The sequence below is a fragment of the Berghia stephanieae genome, chromosome 8, assembly GCF_034508935.2.
Source record: "Berghia stephanieae isolate SIO BIC M18660-M18661 chromosome 8, UCSD_Bste_1.3, whole genome shotgun sequence".
Lineage (NCBI taxonomy): Eukaryota > Metazoa > Mollusca > Gastropoda > Nudibranchia > Aeolidiidae > Berghia > Berghia stephanieae.
In genome coordinates, this window is record NC_088367.1 from 29,029,389 (window position 1) to 29,057,176 (window position 27,788).

At 36.7% G+C, this 27,788-nt stretch overlaps 1 long non-coding RNA gene across 1 annotated transcript; it reads left to right on the forward strand.

Moving 5' to 3' along the window:
* The first annotated feature begins 1,650 nt into the window (after positions 1-1,650).
* Positions 1,651-6,810, forward strand: LOC144978476 (uncharacterized). Its single transcript, XR_013646516.1, has 3 exons — positions 1,651-2,132; positions 4,665-4,771; positions 6,109-6,810. It is a non-coding gene; the product is annotated as an uncharacterized LOC144978476 (long non-coding RNA).
* The last annotated feature ends 20,978 nt before the right edge of the window (positions 6,811-27,788 follow it).

Here is a 27,788-nt window from a genome sequence, read left to right on the forward strand (position 1 = left end):
GTCATTGGGCGGAAGCATTGTGCTTATAAAATCACGATTATTTTTGATGTGTTATAGAGGGCTATTCATAGGTTGTAATCACGAATGCAAATCAATAATAATATACGAGAGCAGACTGAAAAGGCTTGACGCGGCCCTTGCAATTGGATTCAATAGTCTGATATCACATCGCCCAGCAACGGCGAGCAGCGTGGGTCTAAAAAAAAAGAAAATTGGTACTTTTTATTCTTCATGCTGGCTAGAACTTATGTCATGTGATCAGAATGTATAAAAGTCAAAACATGATCATATATATAATGTTTTTCTCCTCTGGACACTTTTATTCTTGTCGGAGAAATATTTCATAAGGGCGTCCGCCATCGTTCCGATAGTTTAGAGCCAGTTACTAAGTTACTATGCGTCATTACGAGGGAAGTGACGTCATGACTGCAGAAGCCCATTTCAAAACTATAATAGATACGGAATTGACAAAAGTATCAAAACAAAGCTTCGGTTATGTCCTTTCACATCATAGTCACCATTCCCATCCACACAGAACCGCTAACAATGTATCAGTTATTGCATCACGTTGAAAAGGAATTAGCGTGGTAAACTTCGACACCGTCAAGTCACCTCCGCCCGCACCTCGCCATCACTGCCAAAAATAATCCCTGTCTTTTAAGTCTTAATAACAGAAAAAAGTCACATATTCATAAATACTCGATCATGCATCAAATAATGTCTAGATATGGATATTTTATGGAACAAAAGGTAAAATTTTCTAAAATTTATCAAAAGTTACAGTCTATCTATTTTTAGACCAGAGCAAATTATTGCGCTGGTGTGAACAAAACGAGAATTATTCGGAGCCTGATTTTCATAATAATTTAGCCTTATGTTATTATTTCTGCAACTGTTAGATTTTATGTAAACATATTTTCAATACTGAAAGTGTATTGCCTACAACTCAAACTACAAAATTGGGAGACCTATATTGTGCGTAAATTATTCCGGTCCCTAACGGAAATCACTAGCAACTTGTTATTGTTTACGTTTGGGGCACCTAACTTTACTGCTCTATACTCGAATCAATAATCCGATTACTCGTCTATAGAACAGTAAAGGAAGGTGCCCCAAACGTAAACAATAACAAGTTGCTAGTGATTTCCGTTAGGGGCCGGAAAAATTTACGCACAATATAGGTCTCCCAATTTTGTAGTTTGAGTTGTAGGCAATACACTTTCAGTATTGAAAATATGTTTACATAAAATCTAAGAGTTGCAGAAATAATAATATAGACTAAATTATTCTGAAAATCAGGCTCCGAATAATTCTCGTTTTGTTCACACCAGCGCAATAATTTGCTCTGGTCTAAAAATAGATAGACTGTAAATTTTGATAAATTTTACCTTTTGTTCCATAAAATATCCATATCTAGACATTATTTGATGCACGATCGAGTATTTATGAATATGTGTTTCTTTTGCCACCTAACAGCCAAATTTTAAAGGTTATTTTTTTCTATAATTTACATTGGAACTTGAGCTGTCAAGACAGGAACATGTGGTTTGCCATGTGCTTCTCGACCTTTGTTTACGTTATGGGCACCTAACTTTACTGCTCTATAGAAGAGTAAAGTTGGTGCAATAAAATAAACAACATCACGTGACCATTTTAGAAGCACGTGGCAAAACACATGTTCCTGGCTTTGACAGCTCACCTTCCAATGTAAATTATAGAAAAAAATAACCATTAAAAAATGTCTGTTAGGTGTCAAAAGAAACACATATTCATAAATACTCGATCACGCGTCAAATAATATCTAAATATTGATTTTTTATTAAACAAATGGTAAAATTTATCAAAAATTACTGTCGGTCTATTTTTAGACCACGGTCAAGATTATTCACCAAAATCAATGCGCTTGTGTGAACAAAACAAGAACTCTTTGAAATCTGGTTTTCGGAATAATTTAGCCATATACAAAGAATTTAACTAAATAACAATTTTAATTGTACGTGTTTGTTTTTAACTGAATGTGTATTATCTACAATTTGAACGACAAAAACGGGAGACCTGTTTTGTGCGCAACGTTGTCCGGCTGCTAAAGTTCCTAATCACCAGCAAAGAATGGCAGTCCAACTCATGCAAAGGTAAGATTCCAATTTCAGTGTTTGAGTTTGTATTTTGTATCGATTGGTTTTGAGAGCAGGAAACGATTTAGTTGAATGTTAATCCATAATAGCGTTCGGGTATTTAACTTTGGATGTCTCACCGGCATAATTTTAGAATGCGTTGTTTATTTGTTTTCATTTCACTTCGCAATTTGACTGTCACTGTCAGTGTCAGTCATTACAGTACAGCTTCACTCGCCGATTCTCACTTACAGAGTTTACGTTTCCTTCACTTATGTCTGCTTCATGCTCATTCAGTGAGTGATTCGAATACTGTGTGAGAGAAAACACTTTTCGTAATTTATGACATTTTATGGGTAACGTTTACAGTCTAGAACGTGTGTCAGTCATAACTTGACCGAAAAAGAAAACAGAAAGGAACAAAAAAAAAAAAAAAAAAGCAGACACCCCCTCCTCAGCAGGTGGAATCTCAACAAAAGTTGTATTTTTTAAATCCTCATCTTTCGTGGTGCGAAGCTTTCATCGCTTGTCATATTTTATTGACTCTCGCTCTTTCCTAACCTGATAAATGATTTCGAAACAATCTTTAGGTCTTCATTCTCTCATTATCTGTTCATGACTGGAACTGGAAAAGGAACAAGACAAAGGCAAAGGGTCTCTGCCACCGATTTTCAATATCTTGTGTTGTTTGAGGGATTTAAGTTGGTAGCCGTTTTTTGCCACATAAGACTTTTTGTTATTGTTTTTGCTGAGAGTCGATGGGAGAAGGAATGGCAGAGAGGGAGGAAGGGGTGGTGAAAAAATGAGAATGTCTGGGAAAAGAAAATGTCCTACTCAACCCTTATCGCATCTTTGATATTTGGCAGGTGTCAAACTACATGTATGACGTTTTGGATCTTCCAAGCCTATTCACCTTATTTGGTCGGTAGCTGTGTGAAAGAAAACATATTTTATTGTAAAATGCAGGGAGTGCGGTCTGATATTTTCGTCATCGCTATGATTATTCCCAGACAGGGTCTGCCAATAACGAAAATTGGTTATTCCCAGACAGATAGAGGGAAAAAAACCCAATATTTTTGTATTAAAAAGAAAACAAACAATTTTAAGAAATTCATGCTCAGAAACGGAACAAGGCCAAAAAAAAAAAGGAGAAAAGAATAGACTCGCTCAAAAAAAGAAAAAAAAAAAAAAAAGGGGGGGGGGGGGGGGGGGGGGGGGGGGGGGGGAGAGAAAGCGATTGAATTCGAATCTGTGCAGCTAAAATGAGCAACGAGTTTCCCTTGGCTCAAGAGAAGTGAAAATGAAAAAACTGTGCTTAAGTTTTTGTATGAGTGTGGGGGGGGGGGGGGGGGGGGGGGGGGGGGGGGGGTCGTTGGGGGTTTTGTTACAGTTTTATACACATCCCTGTAGTTCAATCAATTTTGTGGGTAATGATCAAGAGGGGCCTGGTCCTACAACTCTTTACGGATTTACCTTGGATTGAAATGAAAACTAAACCTCTCTGATTACTTTAGATTACCTAATTTTATTTCTACGTTTTTTTATGAAGAAGAAGCTTTTTAGGATTTTGTAATTCATAGGAATCACCATGATATGTGAAATGATGTCTTATCTAAATTTTGCCTCAGGAATAATAAGCGAACAATTTTGAAAAGCTCTCTCTGTTGATCGAATTATCAAAAATTTTATTTGTGATCAGATATTTTATTTGACTTTAAAGTGAAATCTAGAGGCATTAAAATATATTCAATGTTTATTAGACTTTTTTTATGTGATCAGAAAGTTAAATACAGGAAATATTGATCAAATGAGTTCACCGGAAGGTAAATAAAAGCCCATTTTTTAAAAAGCTAATCGACATTGGTTATGTAATCTTGCCTTCATGATCATAAACCTCTGATAAAATTAGACCTGACCCAACGGTTTTAACAACCTTGCGGTATCTGAGTTCCAGGTCCATTATGTTTTCTAATGTTTTTATTGAATATAAGCAAACCATTAAGAAATAGGTCAGTCTATATATTCAACATTGAATGATATTTCTTCTTACATTGAAATAAGTGGTTCTTTAAAGTAATAAGGCTCATGGAACTGGAGTTTTTCCTGTTTCTGTAACATAAAGCAACAGACCTTAAATAGTGCTTGATAACTTTCTTAAAAAATAAATGGTATTTCATTTTACTTTGAAATAATTGGTCCTTTAGAGTCATAAGGCTCATGGAACTGGAGTTTTTCCTGTAACATGAAGCGACAGACTGTAACAAGTGCTTGCTGAAATCTGAATAAGTTGCACATTTACATTTTACTTGTAGAGTTAGATCCAGTTATTCATTCAAACATTGGTATCTTAATTTCGAATTGTCATTTAATTAATACATATAAAGTTAAATAAATCCAATGATAATAATTGATAAAATAAGGTAATTATAACTTTTATTCATTGTTTGGTCCATATGAATTTTACTTTATGATTTTGTGTGAGATGATATTGCTTTTTATGGGACCATGGGAAAATGGTTTAGAATGCCATGCTTATCTTTTTTTTTTCAGATCTAAATAACATTACAACAAGAATGAGTCTCTGCATTCCTTTAATTGTTCTGGAAGCATTGGCCTGCCTATACCATGGGAATTAATCAATTTATATTCAGGAAGAAGTATCATAATTATTATTATTATTATCATCATCATCATCATCATTGAGTCTTATCCTTCAAGATTATCAAAATGGCTTTCATGTTACTGTATCTTATAGAATTCCTCATATATCATTATGGACCCTTCTTTGTTTTTTTAAAATTGGAATTAATGTTTTTCTTCTATATTCTATATTCTTCATAAAACCTCTCAGCTTTATTGACCTAATCTAGAGACTAGAGAGCGGTGATTAAGAGAACAGGACCATATTTTGCTTTCGAGCGTTTCTTAATTTTAAAAGCAGCTTACTGTAGTTTGTAAAGATTTTTTAAAACTTTTTTCTAATGACAGTGTCTAATACACGTTAAAACCAATGCATATCTATCCCTATGTAATTTTTGGCAGTGATCTCTCCATTTTAATGGTATTGGCTCCTGTTTATTTATAAAAATGCCCTGTGAGCTTGTTATACACTTGAAAGAAACATTTACATAGGGAAGTCAAGAAGAATATAGCAAAAGAAACCTGCTTCCTTGGTTATGAATAAGAAATTTAAAAAGAAATAGGCAATGACCTCTTTATCTTGTCTACTATTTAACTTTATAATTATTTTTTAAAGTTTATTATATCCTTTTCTATATTTATAATTTAATTTATCAGCAAGATAAGAGTACTGATGAAACCATCTATGTAGCTGATTTGTAATGGTAGTAGAATTTGATAGATGGGACCATGTGATGTTGCAGAACATATTTTTAAAAATTGTATTGCATTGTTTCATTTATCAGCAACATCATATTAAATAATGCAGTGGCTTAATCACAAACTTTCTGCACTTCATTATGCAAGACAGTGATGCTTTTGTGCTACATTTCTCGAAATATTCACAAAGTTTCTGTATTTTGTAAATAAGACCATGTCGCTTTTGTCTTAACTGGTTAGTCGCAAATTCTGCCGTTGTATTCCATTTCTCGAATAAAATTCTTTTCTATTTATTCTATTTATTTGCAAAGTTTCTGCACTTTATAAACAAGAACATGATGCTTATGACTGGACAGGTTAATCGCAAATTCTTCCTTTGTGTTCCATTTCTCGAATCAAATTATATTAAATTCTATTAAATAATCATTTTAATGGCAAACTTTCTGCACTTGATAATTATATGCAAGACCATAATACTAAAGTCTACACAGGTTAATCGCATGTTCTGCCTAAAAAGTGCATTTCTTGAATCAGAACCTTTTTTAACCAAAGCTTTTGCTGAGGCTCTTACATCACAGATTTTTAAAAATGGAACTACACAGTTTCAGTAATAATTATCAATTTTTTTCTTTTTTTTTTTCTTTCTCTTTCACAGGATGAGAATACAAGCATACCTTTAATGGAGAAACATCATATCTATATTTTTTTAAATGATTTCAGTGTGAATAACACGAATATGAATGAAATGACAATAAATATGATATAAATTTATAATCTGTTTTTAATTTATTTGGATTTCACAAGTTGTGTTATGGCACTCAGATACAGCAGGACGGGTGAGACTGAGAACCAATCCTCACAATAGCACTAGAGGTCTTGTATATGCAAGATGTGATTTCCATTGATACAGTTTAAAGACTGTCCTGTTTTTATTCATTCTGGTGAACGCTGTAGGGTTGTTTTTTTGTTTCTTGTTTTAAAAAAGATTTTTTTCTTTCAATCTAAGTCTAAGACTTGATTGAATTCTGACTCAATGCAAATCAACTTTGTTCCAACTCCTGAACTTCAAATTACAATGAACTTGTGCGCCCTTCCTTCTCTGTTAACCTACAGGTTATTGGATATGTAACTTTAATACATATATGTACGTCTACCACAATGATAAACTAGCAATTTATCTAAATATCTTGCAATCGTCTTTTGTAATAACTTTTCATTCTGGGTTACACATAAAAGTTAGCACTGCCGGGTTACAAAAGTACTTTGATGTTAAAAAGATCAGCATCCTGTCATCTTACTTATATATTGGCAGGTGTAAGACTTATTCATTTTGCAAGTCATCATCGTCACAGTTTCGCACCAACACACGAACCCACTCCACAGCATCTGGGGAGCAGACTCTTGGGTCATGGTCAGTGCAGCTGAGCGCATCCTGGCATTCTCTAAGGATGTCTGCTCTGGGCACCCACATGTACACAAGCTACTCTCAGCCAGCCCCCACTTTTTCATGCTTCCAGTTGTTCTCACAAGTTTTGCCTGTGCTCTGTTTAGTGTTACCAATTCATTCTGGGGAGCTCAGTTCCGTAGGACAGTTCTTCTCTCAGATCTCCAACAGCTTCATTTGCATGATTGTTCCACTCTCTCAACGTGGAACGCCTGTATACAGCTGCATGGTCAGGGTTGATGCTTTCTTCCATCGTGAAGCTCTTTCTCAACTTCAGTCTACTTGTCATTGGGCTGTGCCTTGGGTGCCTTGGGTCCATTTTCTATTCATATTTCTGGGCTTTGGAATCAGTGGCTCTTTGAATGTATGGAGGTGCAATGCCAGCCAGCCGATGGAGGACTGGAACTGCAGTCGGTTTCAAGTTACTCTAATGATCCGGCAGGTGTTATTTTGACATGGCAGGATCTTACTCAGACTGGTGAGACCTATTCGGCTGATGAATAGCAGAGGGCTACTATGGTTGTCCTGACTGTTTTCGGATCTGCTCCCCATGGCGTGTAAGTTTTTGCCTCTTTTCTTAGGAAGTTGTTTCTTGTGGCCACCTTTGCTTTTGTTTTCTTTGTGTTCTGAGAAAAGGACATTGTGCGGTCTACTGTAACACCGAAGTACATGGGAAATGTGTTTTTATCCAATATGTTCCCATTCCAGATTTTCAGTTTCCTGTTTTCTTTAGGCTTGGCGGTTCTTTAAATGGAAAGCACACACTTGAGTTTTTCCTGGGTTGGCAAGTGAGTTCTTTAAATGTGGCCTCAGAGAGTGGCTCCAGGACATCCGTTAGTCTCTCCTCAATGGTCTTGAAATCAGAGGCCTGGGACACAAGACACAGATCATATAGAAACCCCTGATGTTCTCAAAATGAGGTTGGTCGTTGGTATAAACGTTGAAAAGGATATGTGCAAGTACCGATCCTTGAGGGAGTCCGTTCTTTTGTGATCTGCTTTTCTTCCCATCCATTTCCACAAAAAAGTGACGGTTTGACATAAGGAATTTTATTATTGCAACTATTTTTGTGTTACGAGTTACCCTTGCAACCGTTAGGAGCAGTTTCCTATGATTTACTGTGTCATAGGCAGCTGCCAGGTCCACGGACACAGTTCATATAATTTGTTTGTTCTCGTAGAGATGACTGATCCTACCTCAATGGCGATAGGTCTGTATACTGATTTTGGAATGGGGTTGCCGACAGTTTTTGACATATCTGGAAGACACAAATGCAAGGTCTGGGTTGTAGCCTGTTCTCCAGCAAGCGCTTGGAAAGGATGCTTCATGCGTCATAGAAGAGTGTCAGATTATATTGGTCAGCCCATTCCTCAACAGTATCTCCATCTTTGTTGTTCTCATTGTATCCCCATTGGTGCTGTGGCAGTTAAAGTCACCTATCACAATCATTGGTTTCTCACTAATGGTGGATGTAACTGGCCACTTGAATGGCGTTGGTGGAGGTTTGTTGACAGTAATATCACATTGAAGTGTCTGCTTTCAATTCTGAGAATTTCCACCTCACTTACTGTCATGTCCTGGTTGTATGTCACTATTGTTTTGTCTTTGCCTTTGACGTAGTTAACGCTACGTGAATGTTGCTTTCATGTTGTTTGACTAAATGCATGCCAGGGATGTTTAGTGCCACGGTCTTGTGCGTCTCTTGTAGTTGTAGACAGTACAGAGTTGCGTCGCTGGATTACTACAACACACACAACACCAACATTTTGCAAGTATCTTTAACACTTTTTAAAATCATTAATAAACGGTGATACTGACAACAACAATAATAATTGTTATTGTTATTATTATTATATTGTTATTATTATTATTCTTATTATTATTAGTAATAGTAGTAGTAGTAGTAGTAGTAGAGGTCTTGTAGTAGAAATAGTAATAGTATCCGTTGGACCAAGTACATAAATATGAATATTTATACAGCGCATTTCTCCAGATAGCCGTGAGCAATGCGCTTCAAAATGTTTCATATTTATCCCCCCACTTCAACAAGCCGTGTGGAACCATATTTCTTTGTCATACAGCCTGTTAGGCGACCCTTGTGTACTTAAACCGTCACTACACTAACCGCCATTTCTGTAGCCAGATACTCATTCAATCGAGTGGGGTAATGTGTGTATAATTTTTCACGATTAGTCACCCATCCTATTACTGATCACACTTAGCATTGGCATTGCTCGACTTTTGTGACAAGACGAAAACCGTACCGCTAAGCCATACGGTCCATTAGTTCTAGATAGTATAAAAGTCTATAGTTTTGTGGTATCAGTGGTTATAATACAGTAGTGGTAGTGCAGTTATAGTTATAGTGTAGAAGTAGTAGTTGTCTTCTGTCAAAAGGGTCATCTGAGCGAAGAGATAGGAGATAGATTCGAATTTACTCTCTTCGTTACATTGACCGTATGCTTTGACTTTGATCATTTGATACGCTGTAAAAAAAAAGTATGGTCCGCCTTAACCAAAGACAAGCAACCATCTTCGTTTCCCTGGACATAGATATGGTTTTGTTTACGGGAGGAGGGGGAACCATGATTATGGTTTTCCTATAAAATAAAAGAAGGGGTATTTTGGCGATAAAAAAATATGATCGTGGCCTCCCTAGCTATCTCAGACTCGGAGTAAACAGCTTGAATTTATTCGCGCCAACTTCAGTTTGCTGCCTTAGCAACATGTAAACAAAAAGTTGGTTGGATGCGCATGACATTACTAAAGGTCAATTGCAGCATAGTTCGGGTCATTTATAAAAAAATCTGGGTCACGTTTGATGTCAAATATCCGGTCACGTGATGTTGTTTATTTTATTGCACCAACTTTACTCTTCTATATAATATGATGACGTCCTTACAAAGTAAGCAGCATTAATGATTGACTTCATTCATTTAGTCGCTTTAGCCATTTACATAACTAGATATTGTAATATCAGAATGCCCTTCGTGCGTAATTAAAACCCAAGTGTCTCGCGACTGGTAGTCAAGAATATCATCAGCTTATACTCGGACTAAACCATTTTTTTAACAGATAGTAGTCGTAAAAGTGTTGTGGTCTGGTGATTTGACATCCGGCTTCTGATCTCTACGGCCGGCCTTAGTTCGATTTCCGATGTAGATAGCGAAATGTTTAGTCTTTTGGAGCAGATAAAGATGATGATGATGATGATGATGATGATGATAATAATAATAATAATAATAATAATAATAATAATAATAATAATAATAATAATAATAATAATAATAATAATAATAATAATAATAATAATAATGGTATAGATTTATAGTGCGCCAAATATCCCTTCATCAGGAAGGCTCTGGGCCCATAATATAGATTAAGCCCTAACACAGTCACGAACAACGCTAATTATACACATAGTCAAAAGAAAGCTTGTCTGAATAAGAATGTCTTCAATCGACGCTTGGATTCCTCTGGTGAAGACGAAGAACTTCCCTCAAGTGGTAGTGAATTCCACAACCTTGGACCAGAATGCTTGAAAGGCGCGCTCACCAGCCTTCACTCGACAGAGGGGTGTTTTCAATTTGAGGTCGTTCGTTGATCGAAGCGATCGTTGTGGGTTATGCCGTTCAATTAAATCTGAAAAGAACAGAAACGTCTCAAAAAATGGAAGGCTGATTGTTTTTTGGATATTTCTTTTCTTGTATTTTTCTTTCTTGCATTCTCTGGCAATATTTCAAACACCCCTTTAAGTCTCTATCTTACTCCAATGACTGCTCGCTAATTTGTCTCTTTGGAGCAGTGTAAATTAATGAAAATGTTGCTGCTCGAAGCTCGAAGAAATAAATTACAATGTGAAATTGAAAGTAAGCTTCAATTTAATATACGGAAACAGATAAGATTCATCTTAACAACGCCACTACCACATTTTCTCATTCGTCTGTTAGTGTTTCATTTATCCTGTTTTGTTGATAAAGGGGAAACCCGAAACGTCCATTCTATCTGTTTTCGTATATTAAGTTGAAGCTTACATTGAATTTATCTTTGGAGCAGCCTCTTTACTCACGTTCTTTCGTTGACATTGAGTTAAAATTAGTACCTGATCATTGACATGGTTGTCCAAGCCGAATAAAAAAATACGTTAAACTGTGTCTTACAGTCGTCATCATGACTAGACTTGTCTGCCATAATATGTAGTATGGCCATTGTTGTAGGACCTGGTAAAGCGCTTTGAGTACATATCGTGTGTATTACTAATCTTTATAAATCTTTATAGATTCTCTTCGATTTTAAACTTCACTTGTTTTTTCCCTTCTATCCGCCATATGCTTTAGTGCATGTGTTTTTGTTTGTGTTTGTGTGTGTGTGTGTATGTGTGTGTGAGTGAGTGTGTGTGTGTGTGTGAGAGAGACAGAGAGAGAGAGAGAAAGAGAGAGAGAGAGAGAGAGAGAGAGAGAGAGAGAGAGAGAGAGAGAGAGAGAGAGAGAGAGAGAGAGAGAGAGAGAGAGAGAGAGAGAGAAATGAAACTGAAATGAAAGGAAAAAGACAGTACTCGACGAAACCATTAATGTTTATACCGTGTGAGTGGATTTTGAGATGACTAACCACCTAATAGAAGTGTTATGTCGGGCCGAGCCTGGGGCTCAATCTTGAATTTTTAAATGTATCTTGTAAAATTTGAGTGAGAATAACCGTCTTTATTGGGGGGAATGAGTTATATTTCAGAATGATGGTGATGATGATGATGGTGAATAAGATGATGATGATGATGATGATGATGATGATGATGATGATGATTATGATAATGCGGATGATGATGATGGTGATGATGATGATAATGATGATGATGATGATGATGATGATGATGATGATGATGATGATGATGATGATCAGATTTATACTGTTTTTCTCCTCTGGATACACTTTTATGATCGTCGGAGAAGTATTTCATAAGGGCGTCCGTCATTGTTCCAATAGTTTAGAACCAGTTACTAAGTTATTATGCGACATTACGAGGGAAGTGACTTCATGACTGTTGAAGCCTATAAACTTACTGCAAGAATCTATTCAAACGTTGGACGGAGACGAGGGGAATAACTAAATAGATAAATAAATAAATAAGATAAATAACATGATCTATTTATTTATCTATGCCCAGTGTCAGGATTGTTAAACTGTTCATCGACTCCTAAAACGTTTCTTAAAACGTATCTTCTTTTTGAAGAACGATGCGGATAAAAAGAATGATTAAATAGAGAAACCAGAGGAAAACACAACATAAACCCAACAATCCCTCCCCTCGTCATCCCAATACGAAAAACAACGAAGGAGATAATCGAAATTATAACGAATATACATAAATACGATTTTTTAAAAAGCAAACGATTGGAGAAAATTAATGGAAGAAATATAAGCTGACATGAAGCAAACCAACAAAAACAAACAAAATTTCCAACACCCCCCGCTCCCCAAACAAAAAATCGAAACCAAAACAACAAACAAACAAACAATAACTGTATTATCGTATGCGTTAGGATCTTATTTTCTAAGGAAAAAGAGAAACGAAGTAAACCAAAATAGATTTAAAAGAGGAATGAGTGCATAGCTTGAGAGCTTATTGACAGCTTATTGACAAGAGCGTTCATCTGAGTTGAAATTTGTTTTCATTGAAAAAAGCCCTAAGCCAGTTAATAGTTTTAAGGACATGAAGGCTACATTATAATATTATACGATGATGATGATGATGATGATGATGATGATGATGATGGTGATGATGATAATGATGATGAAGAAGAAGAATATGATGATGAAAATAATGATAATGATGGTGATGATGATGATGCTGCTGCTGATGGTGATGATGATGATGATGATGATGTTTATCTAATAGCAACATCTTTAGAAACGCGACCAACCACAAATGTTGCTACAACAAAACAACAATAACAATAACAATAACAACAACAACAACAACAACTACTACTACTACTACTACTACTACTACTACTACTACTACTACTACTACTACTACTACTACTACTACTACTACTACTACTGCTGCTACTATTACTACCAAGTTCGTACGTCAGCCGTCAGATAATCTTTCCTCATACGATGAGTTTGACAAATTCTAAAATTATTCTCTCTCTATTCAGGCATTTAAAAAAAAGGTTTTCGTGCGACAAAACACGAAGCACAAAGGACGATTAAGCATCTCGTGTAGTAATCTCTTTTGTCAGATCACGATCGAAATCAGATTGAGTTCGCAAGGTTATGTTACATCCTGTTTGTTGGCGCCAAATAGGGGTGTAACGATGAGAAAACACGCAATAAAGAATGTGATCGAGTGATTTAATGGGAGCAGTGCAAGGTCTATCTTACACAAGGTCTTGTCCCCCAATCAACTTAGCTTTGAATGTTGAGTTTCCATCGCCTTAGCTGTTGTCCTCGAATAAGACTCGAGGTAAACTAATTTTTTGGGATGGTTTATTTTCTTATATTTTTCTTTCATGCTTTGTCTGGCACCTTTCATACACACTTGTTCAGATCTTTATCTTACACCAGTGCCTGCTCCTTAATTTCTCAATTTGATAATCTGATTATTCACATTCATTGTGACCGATCATTTTAAAACGGTATTATGTTGTGGATGCCAAAATTGATTTTAAAGGTCGTGGGTTACATTTTTCCATTTTGTTCAGAAAACTTCTTCCTTAATTTTTAGTCGATTAAGTTTGCCACAGACTTGTAATAAGTCTAAAACCTTAAGTTTTCAATGAAGTGAATCCACTGAATTAAAGAAACCTCTCTTTGATACTTTTTTTTTGGGACAAGTTACAAGTAATTTTAATCGATTGATGTTTTTGAATTACGCGTTAACTACACCCAAATGAGGGGTTCCCGATAGATCAGTCGGTCGAGCACTCACTTCACATGCAGAGGGACTGAGATCGATCCCGAGTCCCGAGTTTTATTTTCTGATGGAGATAAAGATAAAGGGAGTAAATTTGACTCATAATTAAGGGAACAACACAAATCAAATGACGTTTAGGCACCTCTAGTTATTTTTGTTTTTGACCCCCCTTTCCACTCAGCGTTGGTTGGGTACTGGCCCAGCTAGATCTAGTGAAACGTACTTTGCGATAGACTAGTGTCATATCCAAAGGATAGCAAACAATTGCTATTGTACATTACACGCTCTCAGACACCGGGATAAACTCCGGCTTCATGAGGCCTAATGGCTCTGAGGACTACTGCACCTAAATGAAGCAAAAGAAAGGCACGTTTGGCAAAAAGCACCGTTGGTGTTGCGAGACATCCATCGCCCTTATATTAGTCCAATTGACAGAGCTGTAAGACCTGTATATAGTATACCTTGCAGTCGTAGGATTGAAATGAAGTTGAAAGGTTTTATTCATACTGGGTTAGGAGAACTTGTGTTTTCTGTAGTCCGGATATAGGATTGGTAGACTGAATCAATAGAAGTAACGCTAGTTGTATTGTTTATTTTATCGTTATTTATTAGGTTAGGATGAGGGATTAATGAAAGAATGAATGAGAGAGAGAGAGAGAGAGAGAGAGAGAGGGAGAGAGAGAGAGAGAGAGAGAGAGAGAGAGAGAGAGAGAGAGAGAGAAATCTATTTATTTATGTACACACACAGACACACACACACACACACACACACATATATATATATATATATATATATATATATATATATTTATTTATTTATTTATGAGTGTTAGTGGGTACTTGTAGGTATGAGAGTGCTGGATAATTTAAGTTAGAGCATATTAAATATATATATATATATATATATATATATATATATATATATATATATATATATAGAGAGAGAGAGAGAGAGATGGATATATAGATATATAGAGATAGAGAGTAACAGGGAGATAGATAGATATAGGTAGAGAGACAGAGAGATAGATCGATAGATAGATAGATAGATGGGTAGGTAGATAGATATAGAGAGACATGGATATATATATATATATATATATATATATATATATATATATATATATATATATATATATATATATATATATATATAAATATATATATATATATAATATATATATATATATATATATATATATATATATATATATATATTATATATATATATAAAGAGACACACACAGGAGAGAGAGAGGGGGAGAGAAGAGAGAGAGAGAGAGAGAGGAGGAGAGAGAGAGAGAGAGAGAGAGAGAGAGAGAGGAGAGAGAGAGAGAGAGAGAGAGAGAGAGAGAGAGAGAGAGAGAGAGAGAGAGAGAGAGAGAGAGAGAGAGAGAGACCGGGTTAATGATTGATAAGATCAATAAACATTAGCTCTTAGAATTTCAGCACAATATAACCTTTTATTGTTGTTCACCAAATCTGCTGTTTGAAGAATATAGGGTCCAGTGGAAATCTGAAAAGGTGTGTATGAAACTAACAGTGCTACAGAGCCGTTAGGCTCATGGAATCGAAATCTATCCCGGTTTCTATAGCGTGAAACGGACAATAGCAATTTCTTGCTACCCTTTAGACACTAATAGTGCTACAGAGCCACCTGGTTCATGGAGTCAAAGTTTATCCCGATCTCTATAGAGTGTAACGGACAATAGCAATTCCTTGCTACTCTTTAGATATTACACTAGTTTACTCACAGAGTGCCTTCCGCCAGATCTAACAGACTCAGCTGCCCAATCATGACAGGGGGCTCGACAAAAAAATAATCTTGACTTCACCCGGGAGTGATCTCAGACAAAGCAGAAAGACAAATACACGAAACATTCTTGGACACGTTTTTTTAAAATTACAAGTTTCGTTTCTGCGTTTTATAACTATTTTTTCCAGATAGTTATTTCACACAAGAGCCTTCTCTCTAACATGCCATATAGATAGTATGCGCTTGGCTAAGGAGCTCATAACATTGCCATCCGGAAGTATAACGGACCAACACACAAACATGTGTGTATCCATGAACATTTATAGTCAGGTTAATACAGTTCAGTGAGCAGTACTCATAAACGCGGATGGCAAAAAACAATAACAAAGACCTGAGTGACGTCACTTCGAACTATCTATAGGATCCAGTGGTTCGATTGGTACCCAAATGTGAACCGCCACGTTCAAACTCTGGTTATATTATTGTATCGATAACACAATTGGTACAGCACTCCAATTAAAAGCCAAGGAATCTCTACCGATTTCCTGTTTTATTTGAGGTTTATATCTGATCCCTCTATCAACCACCCAGCGACGATTGGGTAATTGTCTCTGTTAGATTAGAGGGGGTTTGCGATTGACTAGCGTCGGATCCAAATGAAATAAAGCAATATTTAGTGTCAATTAAAGTAAACAATAATTGGAAACATTATGGCAATATGTGCCTTTGACTTTAAATGACTAGATGGTATTTTGTTCACCTAGCTATGGAAGGTTACATAGGTCTAATTTACATGTGACTGACTTTGTGAAAGACATATTTCTCTTAAACGACAACCTTTTCGATAACAAATATCCAATACAAAGGGTAGTAATCAATTGTTACTGGGGTAATGTGCTTTTCAAACATCACCCTACTTTACTCAAGTGTGTTTTAGACAGTGACAGATACTGTAAGAAAAGTAGTACTATAAGCGCGGCTTTCGAGTCTCGTGGTATTACACTAATCTACGGACCGGTATTTCAGAGTTTGTGTCCCGCCCCGAGCAGCGCAATTGAGTCTTTGGAAGTCTTCTATACTCACACTGCAATCGGGTGTAAAATGAATACTTGGCTAGTAACACCGTTTTCTCTGCAAAAAATGTAAAATCATCATAAAGGAAATAAGACTTAATTACTTGATTTATTGAAAAAGAAGTTAATACTATAAGAATTCGCATGAAGCGACCCCATCTTCCTTTTAGAGCTGCACTGGCTGCCCATAGTTTGTAGGATTGTAGTAACAAAGTAGTGACATTGGTTTTCAAGTGCGTCCATGGATCTGCTCCAATTTACCTGAATAAACTTATTGAATTGAAATCGCCTGTTCCAAACTTACGATCAGCCTCAGACGTGCTCTTGTTACGCACTCCCCAGACCAAAGGTAAAAGAGCATTTTCATCATCTGGCCTTCCATTTGGAATAAATTACCTTATGAGATTAGAAACTCAGACTCCCTGGAGGCATTCAAAAGCAGGCTAAAGACATATTACTTTAGAAAACATTTATTTGCTTGATTTGTTTTTAAAAAATGTATTTCTATATTGATAGCGCTTTAAATATTGAATATGTCTGTATCTAATAGCTGTAGTCATTGTTTAATTAATGATATATATCTTATATTTGTAAAACGCCTAGAGTTCATATTGCATGAGATATTGGCGCTTTATAAGTGTGCAATATTATTATTATTATTATTATTATTATTATTATTATTATTATTATTATTATTATTATTATTATTATTATTATTATTATTATAATAGCCGATCACCTCCTAAACTGTGGGCTGGGACGCTTTGGCAGCTTCTCTGATTTATTGAGTGAGTTCTGTCCACTGCTGATGACGACTGTCTGCTGCGATGGATCTCAAGTATTCTAAATCCATTTGGCATCTGTTCTTGTGTGTCATTGAGGCGCTTGAGGTCTTTATTTATCGTAGTGTATAATATTCTTGTTGTGGTTCTGCCTTTGTGTTTGTTATGTCCACTTGCTGTACAGAATAGCGCTACAGCATTATTTGCTGGAATAGTTCTGTCTCTCCTTAAAATTTGTCAAATTAGTCTCTACATTGTTTCCAAATTTGAATCGATAGATGTGTTTCTTCGAATTGTATGTAGGCCTACATCGATTTGTTACATATTTTGGTTGGGTAGTGTGTATTTAGAATTGTCCTGAGCTGTTTCCTACGGAAGGCATCTAGTTTATCTTCTTCGCTTTTAGTTACTAGGTACTCATGTTCAACAGTTGTAATTATGTACTGATTTTATAAGGCTCTTTTATAGCTGCATTTTTGTTTTCCCCCTCTTTTCAGTTTGTTATTTCTAAGCCATCCACGTGTCAGCTCATTGAGAGAGGCTGTGGACAAATTATGTTTTCGTCTTTCAACGTCTTCTTTGTCTCCAATTAACGATCCCACCTTTTTGTCTTTTTCCAAATTTCTTCGTATTTGTCAAGTTTTGTAATGTCGGTTTTAACGCAGGCGTTATGTTTCGTCCTATATATCATATAGCCTGCTGTTGACCACGGGCCTCTTGTAAAGCGCTTTGAGTACGTTCAGTGGATTTTGCTCTATATAAAAGCACATTTAAAGATGGAGCCTAACAGGTGAGTCGTACTGTTTGGGAAGAAAGTATAGTTTCATATGTCCTGCCATGGAAAAAAGGAAGAACGTGTTGAAGAACATTGAGCATCGTGAACCCTTAGATTTTCTCTCTCTCTCTCTCTCTCTCTCTCTCTCTCTCTCTCTCTCTCTCTCTCTTTTTTTTCCTCTCTCAACCCCTCAATTTCTTTCTCTATCTGTCTCTCTCAACTTCCCTCTCTATCTCAGCTTTTCTCTCCATCTCTCCACTCTCACTCTACCTTTCTCCCAACTTCTCACTTTTCATCTCCCTCTCTCTCAACTGCTCTTTCTTCCTCCCTCCCTTCTCCCCCTCTTTCTCTCTTTATCTCTCAACCTCTCTTTCTTTCTCTCTCTCTCTCTCTCTCTCTCTCTCTCTCTCTCTATATATATATATATATATATATATATATCTCACTTCTCTCTCTCTCTCACTCTCTCTCTCTCTCTCTCTCTCTCTCTCTCTCTCTCTCTCAATCTCCTTGGTTTATGAACAAATATTATTAGCATCAGTTTTTAATGGTTACATGTTTCATATCCGATATTAAAGGATAATGCAGCATATTAAAAAAAAATTAATAACTGATTCCAAAACGGTCAATTGGACCGTATTCATATTTTAAAGGCGCGGAAGCAGCTGATCCCGGTGCTTCGCGCTACACATCAGTAGGATTGCCAGTTTAGCGTTTTTAATGCCAGATTCATAAAAAAATAACTTAGCCTTTTTTGGATTAATTGGGTTTGGCATTGTTTTCAAATCACCTAATTTCACATATATTAACTCTCTCCTTACCACCTTGGGAAAATCGCCACATTCGTTACGATCCAACCAGCACTTCTAACAATCAGATTTCATTTCTTAATCACACAATTTGAAGACATGTTTTATTATAGCTATAAAAACATGACACTGTGTTGTAGAATTCATGTTGCTGATCAATATCATACATAGAATGTATTTGTTGCCTTTCTGTTTGAGTAAGAAAAAACTATTTTTGTGTTGGGTGGGTGTGTAACTTTGGGAAAAAATCTGAAAATGGCTGGTAAGGAAAGGGTTAAAGATAAAATAACACTAATATCTCAAATATACAAATTTCCACCGTCAACAATGGAAATCGAGGTGATCTTTTTTACGAACTAAAGACAGTACATCATTTTCTTTAAGACCGTGGCTTATTCGATATTTTATTTTGCAAATGATTATTGCAAACCTGCATATCGATGTCCTCATGATCGATCTATTTATCAAAAGCCACTCCATACCATAGATTTCTTTCGCAAGATGATCATTAATCGACTTTTTGCGAGCGCGATTGAAAGTCATAACATTATATTCAATTGAAGTCAATTTATATCTAAGTTGTGGTGAAAAGGTTATTAATAAATCACAAAATTAATGGCTCCTATTCTGTTTGATAATGAATGCGTTCTAATGAGACTCATGTGTCTCTTATCGAGTTCTATTTAAGGAAAAGATTTACTCATTTTTACAACAATCAGTACAGCAAAATGATTGTTACGATGAGAAATATAGGGTATAAAATGTTCTATTTAAGGAAAAGATTTACTCATTTTTACGACAATCAGTACCGCAAAATGATTGTTACGATGAGAAATATAGGGTATAAAGTACCAAGTGAAAACAGTGAATAACAATATCACGGTACCAGGAAGCCAAACTGGAATCCAACTGATACGGCATCCTCCTCAAGCATAGTTCCTCTCAATTTTTGGAACTCTCTCCCATCACAAGTGAGATGCTCGGATTCGTTGACAACTTTCAAATCTCGCTCAAAGTTAGATCATAAGGGTGCAATACTATTTTCATATTTTGTTGTTGTTAAATTGAATTCGTATCACTTTTCCATCAAACTTGTCTCACTGTAATATGTTTTGTTTTTTATCACTGTAAATCCCTTAGAGCTTGTGACAACGGGGAAAAGCGCCATATGATTGCCATTTATTGTTATCATTATTAATCAGCACACATATGCACGACCCATCGCTTGAGAATCATTTAAGGTATTATGCAAAGAAATAATAAATGGTTTCTTATATTCTTTTTAAAACAAAAAGAAAAATGGAATATAGGCAATAATTTGTTCACAAAGATATTATATGATGTGGACGTTTGGGGTGTTCTCCGTGTTATCATAATACGATGAATAGTTTGAATGAAGTTGATGTCACCGGTTTTTTTTTGGTTATTGTTGCCATACCAGCAGTTTGATGATTTGTTCTCACTAACGTCCCTATAACAGACTCTTCTTCTTCTTCTAGGTTCCATGCCTGGTCCAGGCTTCGGATACTGCATGAATTATCTCTCTCCATTCCTCCCTGTCTCTTGCTTTTTCAAACAGCTCTTGGATTGTTAGGTTGGTGAAGCCCTTCAGTTGGTCTATGAGTGTTTTTCTTTGTCTCCCCCGGGCGCGTTTACCAGGTATTTTTCCACAACTTGTCAGGTATTCATTCTTATCTTTCCTTACTATGTGTCCGAAAAAGGATAGTTGTCGATCCACTATTAAGGGCATTAGTTTCCTTTGTTGGTATGTTTGTTTTAGCACTTCTTCGTTCGTTTTGTGTGCAGTATACGATATTCTCTGCATCCTTCTCAAGCACCACATTTCAAAAGCTTCAATGTTCTTTTGTGTTTCTGCATTTGTAGTCCAGCTTTCGCATCCGTATAACAAGATTGGCCACACGTAGCACTTCAAGACTCGGAATCTAATCCCGAACGACATCTGTTTGTTTTTCAAAATGTTTTCCAGGTCCATGAAGGCCTGTTTGGCTTGAGTTATTCTTGCTCGTATGTCTCGGTTACATCTTCCATCTGTTGTCACTATTGAACCTAGGTATTTAAAACTTTCTACGTTGGTAAGTTGCTCGCCGTGAATCGTTATATTGCAGGTGTTGTTGTTTTCGGGGTTTTTCTGTATTACCATGCATTCCGTTTTGGTGATATTCACTTCCATTCCCTTGGCTTCACTATCTACTACCACTTTGTCAACAATCTTTTGAAGTTGGATTTCTGATGTTGCAATGAGTACCGTATCGTCTGCGTATCTTATATTATTTATGTTGTGACCTCCTACTTTTATTCCCTCCATATTATTAATGATTGTTTCTTGGTATAGATTAAACAGATCTGGTGAGGCAACACACCCTTGACGGACTCCTTTCTTAATAGGAATGGAATTTCCTGTAGAGTTTCCGATTTTGATAGATGCCTGCTGGGTGTAGTATAATGTTTGCATGAGTCTGAGGTCTTTCTCATCAGCGCCAATGGAGTGCAGTTGTTTTAGTATTTCTTCGTGGCGTACTCTATCAAAAGCTTTTTTGTAGTCGACAAAACAGAGGTATAGTGGGGTCTGAACCTGTATAGCTCTTTCACTTAAAACACGGAGGAGGTATATTGCGTTCCTTGTCCCTCTGTCAGGTTGGAATCCATATTGTTCTTCTGCGATTTCGGGGTTAATCTTATTCCTTAGCCTGTTGATAATTATACGCAACAGTATTTTGTTGATGTGGCTTATTAAACTTATAGTTCTAAAATTTTCGCATCTGACTGCACCTGCTTTCTTTGGTATTGCTATGAAAATAGAGTTACAGAGATCTTCTGGAATTTTCCCAGTATTGTATATATTGTTGAATAATATGTGAAGTTCATCAATTGCTAGATCTCCTAGGCTTTTTAATACCTCTACAGATATTTCATCAGGGCCTGTTGCTTTACCATCCCTCATTCGTTACATGGCATGTTCAATTTCACTTTTGGTAATGTTTGGTCCGCTTAATGGTTCTTTGAATTTCAGTGGTGGTTCATTTCTATTTGGATCATTGTACAGTTCGCCTATGTATTCTACCCATCGGCTTTCTATATGTTGTTCTTCAAATAGCAGTTCCCCTTGTTTGTTTTGGATACAACTTCCTGCTGCTTTGCTTTTCCTTTTCCCTGATAGTTCTTTTATTCTTTGGTGAGCTTGTTGGGGGTTGGGTTTGTATTCTCTTTCGATTTCGCAGCATTTCCAGTCTAGATAGTTCTCGTGTGCCTCGATGCATTTGGATTTAATGTGGTTGTTCAATGTTTGGTATTCTGCAGACCCTCTGTTGCATTTTCGTCTTTCTTCAAATAGGTTTAGAATTTCATTTGTCATCCATTCCTTTTTGCTGTTTATTTGAGCTATTGGTAAATGTTTTTCTGCAGTTGCTTTGACACACTTTTGGAATATATCAAATTGTTTTTCACATTTTTCGTTATCAGGTTCACTTTGGCTTTGTATCATGAGTGCATTTTCAAATTCTTCTCTCATTTTTGTTTGTATGCCATTGTCTTTGCATAACCTGTAATCCCTCTTTATTCTACCAGCTGTTCTCTGAATAGCTTTAAACTTTATCCTTACTGTACAAACAACTGGCGCCTACATCGGCGCCTGGATAGGTTTTGCAGTTTAATATGCCATTTCTGAATCTTGATGATACTGCTATAAAGTCTATCTGGTTCCTTGCTCTGTCCCCTGGTGATTGCCATGTCCAGGTTCTTCTTGGGTGTTGTTGAAACCAGGTGTTTGAAATCATTAATTTATTTGTTCTACACCAATCTGCCCAGATGTTTCCTCGTTCATTTCTGTCTCCGAGTCCATGTGGTCCGATTATGTCACCATCTCTGCCTCTGCCAATCTTAGCATTTAGGTCCCCCATTACCATAAGGACTTCTTGTGATTTACACATTCGTTTTGCTTTGTCTAGTGAATGGTAAAACTCTGTCATATCTGCATCTGTCGCCTCTTCTGTTGGTGCATAAACTTGAATAATATTGGTGTCAACTACAGGTCTCTCTTAGCTTAACCAGCAAAACTCTGTCTGAGATTGCTACGTGCCCTTTGTAAAATTTGGTTGATTTTTGGTCTAAGATCATCCCTACTCCTTTTTGGAAAGAGGTTCCACCACTCCATATGATCTTATATGTCGTGTTGTTTTCTTGTTTTGACATGGTTCCCTGCTCTTTCCATCTCATCTCTGCCAGGCCAAGAATATTTATTTGGAGCCGTTTCATTTCTTTTAGAATGTTGTTTAGTTTTCCTTTTTGGGCACAGGTCCTGACATTCCATGTCCCAATTTTGGTTTTGTCACATTTGTTAAATTTATTTCGTCTAGTAACTGGCTGACGGTTCGGTGTGACCTGACGAACATCACGCTCCCAACCGAGCGAGGCAGCAGTCTTCCGTGAAAACATGCTCCCCTTTACGCTGTCACCGTTTAACTTTTTGGACTTATTCATGCAGTTAACTCGGCAAAGTTACAAGAATGGTTTGCCATTGCCTATTCTTGTCGCCCTCTGCAGTTGGCCAGCTTGACCTGTTACCGTTCGACACCACGAGGAGGTTGCAGTAGGGCTTGATGATGATCTATCTTTGCAGACTTGGCATCATCCATTTGTCGAACTATAACAGACTATAAACGTTAAATATCATATTATTTACTTTTGTGTGTTGGTAGGAGTGATCTGGCGGGCAAAACAAGTGAATATTTTACCTAAACGCCTTGCACCATAGACACTAAAGACGATTTTGAGATGAGCAAATTGTGTTGTTAAGGCTCTTACTCAGACCATCGGCAAATATAAATAAAGACAACTGCAGTTGAATAGCTGAAGCTATTGGCAAACAGGAGTTATGCAAATAGATACAGAAAACTTTTAGCTAACATAAAATTGAGTTTCGTCTGATTCCAGATAAAGACTTTGAAATGAAGACTAATATATTTGTCTTTCCGATTCGAATCATTTTCGTTCTTTATACATGGGGATTTGTTCTTTACTTGTATCAATATCAGGTTTTCGTCAGATCAACAAATTCCAGGCATCTTAAGGACTTTCCTTCAATTCTGATTTTTAAAAAAAGAATGAATTAAAAATACATTCCTTAAACTTGAGCTTGAGCTTTTATATAGCGCAATATCCACTAAACGTGCTCAAAGCGCTATACAAGGGGTCCCTGCCTGGCCAACTGCAACACTTAACATGTATTACGTTACATGACGCCTGCTCAGACGATATAGCAAATTTTTTGGACAGAGACAACACTGTTAACGTCCAGGTACTCATTTTACACCTGAGTACGATGAGAGAATGTGAGTAAAGAGCCTTTCCCAAGGACTCAACTATGCGCCGAGCGAGTCTCGAACCCAAGACCGTCCATCCGAAAGTGAGTATCATACCACTAGACCACATAGCCGCTCACATTTTGTAGGGTTCTTTAAAACATTATAATGAAATCATTCTATAATATTTTGGTTGACTCGCTGTGACTATGGTATAATTTTATTGTATCATATAGTGATTAGTGAATCAACAACTTATAACTCAGCAACGCTTGAACCCAACGTGCACATATATTTAGATTTGGCAGCCGAACGAACGCAATTATGGGTTTGATGAAACATTGTTCTAATGGACAATCTGTGGTTTGAGAGTATTCCCATTACAACAATGGGCCCATAATAATGTGGGTTATCAGACCTGCAAAAATAAGTGCACGCGGTAGAACCCCTTTAAACTAAGATGTAACCAAACGAAAGGTAATTTGATTATTAAAAGATAGTATCAAACTCACACGTAGAAATAAAAACAAAAACCCCGACTTATCAACGAAATACATACACGGGTCAATGTCGGACCCTACAAAAATTGAACAAGGAGATGAACGAATCACAACAAAACGTAATTCTTTGATTAGTTTTATTCAATATCTTGTATGACAGCCAGCCTCATGCACGCATGCTTGTACTCAGCTTTCCATTGAATGTGAGAGGTTTAACTCACTCAATCCTAGAGATTTTTGCTACTTTTCAAAATTAGAAAAAAAATGTATTTAAAATGAGCATGTACATAGATAGTTTTATTCAACTAACATTAACATGTAAAAACTAAAAACATTAGCTTTGATACTACGCCTATAATTTGTCTCAGAAAAATGTAATAAAATGGGAATGGGGTAAAAGTAATCTACGGATATAGTCGGTGTTAGGGTTGGGTGAGTTAAAATTCGTTGCCGTGTACTCCTCCCTCAATGCTAGTTGATGAAGAATCCTTACATCATTTCGGGTACAGACCATCGTCTACTGTATATTAGATGTCGCTGGTTCTGACACGTCTCTCAAACTCATTCCATCAATGTTCAATGGTAGACATTTCAGGTTACATCACCGGTCAGTCCAATGTTTGAATCTTATTTTCTTGTCGTTTCTCTCTTCCCATGATGATTTGCATTGTCATGTTAGTAAATGTTAACGTTCTTATGTGCCATAAATAACGGCACAACACGAGGCTATCTGGTTGAGTGGTATGACACTCGCTTTCGTATTGGAAGGTCCTGGGTTCGAGCATCGCTCGGCGCATTGTTGAGTCCTTGGAAAAGACTCTTTACTCACATTCTCTCACCGTCCTCATGTGTAAAATGAGTACCTGGCCGTAAACAGCGCCTATGTCCGAAAAATTGTAATATCGCCTTACAGGCGTCTTGTCCCGTCCTACATGTTAAGCGTTGCTGTTGTCCAGGGACCCCATGTAAAGCGCATTGGAAATGTTTAGTGGATATTGCGTTACATAAATACTCATTTTTATTTTTTAAGGCCTTGGGATAGTGTCGATGTATACTTGAGCAGAGATATTGCCTTTCACAAAGATTAAGTCGGTTCAGTGAATGGAACTGTCCCCCACCCAAATCAGCGCAGATCCACCTCTATATCGAAGACTCTCTGCTGTGATAAAGCGGCGAATGAAATGCTGAACATATCAGCGCAAATACGAATCCGGCTATGTGTTCTAGTGGTATGACACTCTCTTTCGGATCGTAAGGTACTGGGTTCGAGCCTCGCTTCGGCGCATAGTTGAGTCCTTGGACAAGACTCTTTACTCACATTATCTCACCGTACTCAGGTGTAAAATGAGTACCTGGCCGTTATCAAAGTTGTTTATGTCGGAAAATAATTGTAATCTCGTCTAACAGGCGTCATGCATGTCTCATTCTACATGTACCTTGTTGCTGTTGGTCAGGGACCCCTTATAAAGCGCTTTGAGCACCTTTCGTGGATATTGCGGTATATAAAAGCTCAAGTTTAGTTTAGTTTAAATACGACTCCTTCCATCTGAAAAAGACAACCTGAAACGACTCTTGTCTGAGAAGAGTTAGTAGTTCGGTCCCCCACCGTCCCACCGTGGCTGGTGCTGGACATGCATTTCCAGCCAATGTATGCAGCAATCCACATGAGGACCGACATGATGGGAGCGATCTGTATTTATGTTTTCGTCCAAGCTAGTCATCAATCACATTGTTGCTGTACAACGATTGGACATTTCTCAATGCATCTAAACACACTGCTTTGTTGAAAGTTGTAAACATACCATTGAGTCATGCTGAGCAAAATGACCAATCGTAACGTGGGATATTTCTCAAACTGTGACCACTTTTCACTATGTGGGTCATTTTTTAAGCACGCTTTGCAATGTGACCAATGACCTCGAGCACATGGAAATGTAATATAGATCATGCCCATTTCAAATGCTTTTAGTCGTCTGCAAACTGTTGGCATTGAACAATTGAAATCTTGCGATATCTTTCTCGTGCGTTGAATGAGTCGTCGATATAGATAGAAACAAACAAACAAACAAAAAAAAAGAATACTGGCAAATAAGACAAATAAATGTTGAAAACAAAATAAAATGAATAAAAATTTCATTTGTTTTCAACGTTTAGTTGTTTATTGTTTTGCTGACGAAGGGTTTGTCCCCGAAAAGTACATTGTCTGTATTCATATTCCCATCCCATCCGAAGCCTCTCAATTATCACCCTTTTGTTAGTATTTTTACGATCCCAGACTTCAGGCAGCCCCACCGCTCGCTCTCCACTTTTGGAGCAGGGATTATATTATACAGGTCACTGTGTGCTTGTGTGCTCATCTCACTTCCTCGTGTGTAGCACGGGTCACATCGATTCTATCATTAATGTGAGAAACTCTCATTATCATGATATGCACAAATTATCTTCTCAATTTGGCCTATTGATAATCTATATTTAGAAATTCCTAAATATGGGCACACCACGAGTTATAGCACATCGGGAAAAAAACAAACGGACATAATATTTTATGAGAAAAAAATTAATAGAATAAAAATTGACATTGCAGATAATCATATTTAATTGGGGAGTTCAACGCATAGAAAATAAAAGTTCAAGACGTAAATAAAACATGAGCTTTTTTAATAGCCCAATATCCCTTAAATTTTATGCTCAAAGCGCTTTACGGGGATTTCCTAAGCCAAAAACATCACTTTACCTTCGGGACAAGATATGTCGCCTATGAAGCGTTATTACAGTTTATTATTTCCACAGAGACATCGCCGCTGTTATCGACCAAAAACTCATTAATCATCATTTAATTATCACGTACAATATTAAACATTGTCAATTTGTACTGGAGGAGTTGCCTTTAATCTTCAAAAATTGGAAATAGAAAATATATGTATGCATGCACACACACACATACGAACACACATACACACAC